At 34.2% G+C, this 2,606-nt stretch overlaps 1 long non-coding RNA gene across 2 annotated transcripts; it reads right to left on the bottom strand.

Annotated features, from left to right (window-relative positions):
* Positions 1-918: 918 nt before the first annotated feature.
* On the bottom strand, positions 919-1,607 carry LOC143738950 (uncharacterized). Of its 2 annotated transcripts, XR_013204097.1 has the most exons (4): positions 1,504-1,607; positions 1,222-1,286; positions 1,034-1,093; positions 919-953 (listed from the first exon to the last, which is right to left on the bottom strand). It is a non-coding gene; the product is annotated as an uncharacterized LOC143738950 (long non-coding RNA). The 2 variants fall into 2 exon arrangements; XR_013204096.1 differs by lacking the exon at positions 1,504-1,607 and having other exon boundaries at positions 1,222-1,296.
* Positions 1,608-2,606: the final 999 nt, after the last annotated feature.

Genomic DNA, 2,606 nt, shown 5'->3' with positions numbered 1-2,606 from the left:
ATTCAAATCAATTAGACAAAATTATTACAAAACACCTTTTTTTATTTAAAACATTTCATATACATCACAAAATAAACAGTCTGCCAATGCTGGAAATTATTTTATACATTAATGGGTGAGTTTAGGGTTTTGTGTTAATTTTAACAAAGTAAATACGTCAGAAAGGTTAGCACAAAGATGTGTAAACATGTTAAATTAACACATTATGTGCCATCCATCACTGCACACATTGTTAAAAAAAAGTATATAAAATCCTATAAAAAACGTTAGCATTTGACAAAATGGTTGTAGAGGCATTGGTTGTTCAGCTTATACAATTATTATACTGAAATAGCACCCATTACATTAATAAAACTGCAGAATATAAAAACATTAAGCAGTCAAAAAATAAATTTCCAACACAGGGCAAAACACAGTTCTTTTCACAATACATGACACATAACCCCACCTTCAAAATAATTATTTCCAAAGATTTGTTGGATTCATGTACACTGGTGGCCAAAAGAAGTATTTAAGTGGCCTAATGTTTTTGAAAGAAGTGTCTTTGATGCTCAAGAAAGATTTCTTATTATTATCAATGTCTGACTGTCTACTCCTCCATCTTTTCCACAGCATAGGAGTAAAAGTCATCATCAAAATATTCTTTAAAAAGCCAACACAATGTTTTTGTCCACCTTTGTGAATAAATGAACTTCTCCAAAGATTAGTTCCTGTTCAGAACTTGACTGACAACATCAGAATGTTCCCTGGTCTGTATGCTTGTCCACAAACACAAATGTACTCAGTCCTTCAGAGGAGATCCCGGTTCCAACACTATATAAAACAGAGAGAGAGAGAGAGAGAGAGAGAGAGCAGAAAATTCCATATTAGGTTTTTTTAATACATTTTTATTATTATTTACTAAAACTTAAGAATATATAGCCTATTTCAGCTTGTCTGCAGTGAAGGGGTTCCTGTTTGAGACAAATACACAGTAAGATACATGCAAGAAATCACTGAGTGATGATCATTCTCTTTCCAGTAGTTAACCCACCTGTGCGCTGATACCAGGACCTTCCTGGTCAGGTGGGACTGCAATGGTAGAGTCTTCTGCCTAATAAAATATCAAAATAATGTATATATATATATATATATATATATATATATATATATAAATCTTGAGTTGTTAAAATGCTAGATTTGGTATGAATGAATTAGTGACTGTTTTACTGCAATGCTTACCTGGATACATTTAATCTGTTGAGACTGAACATAGAAAATGGTCCATCTTCTGATTGGTTCATTTTCTGTGTAATACATATAATGTTAGACATGATGTGAAGGTCACTTAGCCTATTTGAAATAAAGTTAGCCAATTTTATAGAGATTTTATAAGATATTGTATGCTACCAACACAAGTGGTTCCAAAGTACTTATCACATAATGCTAATCATTAATAGCAAACTTATTTCAAAATATATTTAAAAAAAAAAGATTTCAATTAACGTTGCAGTTTAGGCATACCTCAGGAATCTTACTAGACGTCACTGGCGCGAATTGGCGCTTGTTGCAGTTGCCTTTTTAAACACATACAAAATTGCAGTAAATATAAAATTCCATTAAAAAAAGAATATTTGCAATGCTGTTAACTAGAAAGGTGTCCGCTGGCCATAAAACTTTTTAGCCAACATACAAGTTTATTTTCTCAACAGTAGGCCAACTCTGGCTACAACCAAGACAGAATTTCACATTAGTTTATTTCAATAACAATTCAATAATCTAACAATTCAATTCAATAATCTAACAAAGTCTGTAAAATGAAACGTGTTTACCAGTTTACCGTGGTAAAGTTCGTTACTGCCATGTTGACGAGTAGGCCTATAATGTTAAACTAGCTGCTAGTGTGCACAAACCTGTAAACACACACAGAATGTTTTTTACCTTGCTTTCGGGTCTTTCTCTCGGTGAAGTGAAGTCTCTTCCCCGGGCCAGACACGAACGGCGCAGTCCAACAAGACAGCCAGAACCCAGTGATATTAGCCTATACTTGATGCTCCGGCACGACACGACAAATCCCAGACGGTGTAACTTATAGTGATGCGCTGTTATATTTCTGACGTACGGTTCTCCGAGTCCAAGCGCTGCAGTAATAATACGGTCGCTTCAATGTGTCCAATATAGAAAGCCTCTGACTGTTATAACGTAGACACGCGGTGTAAGGCAAAAATTAGGAAATAAAAAGCACGATGGAATGGTGCCAGTCAGAGAGACCATTACGTTAAATACAGTAGTATACTGCAAATTTAAAAAATACAGTAAGTCTCTGTATGTGGTGTTTGACGTCACAGAAAATTCCCATGATGCAATGAGAATCACAGTTATTTACTGTAAAGAGAAATAGCAGTATAATACTGGTAGATTTAAAGTAAATAACTGTAGAAATTAAAGAAAAGTCTAACAGTGTGTCTTGGTGAGTATTCATGCAAGCATTTACTGTTATGTCTTAAGTGAACACTTAGTTAACTGTTGGGGAAAAACATCTGATATGTAACATAATATTAGATCTGTGCGGCAGAGTAGGTCTAGGCTGTCTGTCTCATTATAGTTTTTTTCAATTGCTAAGAAGT

This window comes from Siphateles boraxobius, unplaced genomic scaffold, assembly GCF_051911475.1.
Source record: "Siphateles boraxobius isolate OS27281-9 unplaced genomic scaffold, OSU_SipBor_1 16, whole genome shotgun sequence".
Taxonomy (NCBI): Eukaryota; Metazoa; Chordata; class Actinopteri; order Cypriniformes; family Leuciscidae; genus Siphateles; species Siphateles boraxobius.
Note: the sequence above shows the minus strand (reverse complement) of the source record. Positions and strands in the feature narration are given on the sequence as shown.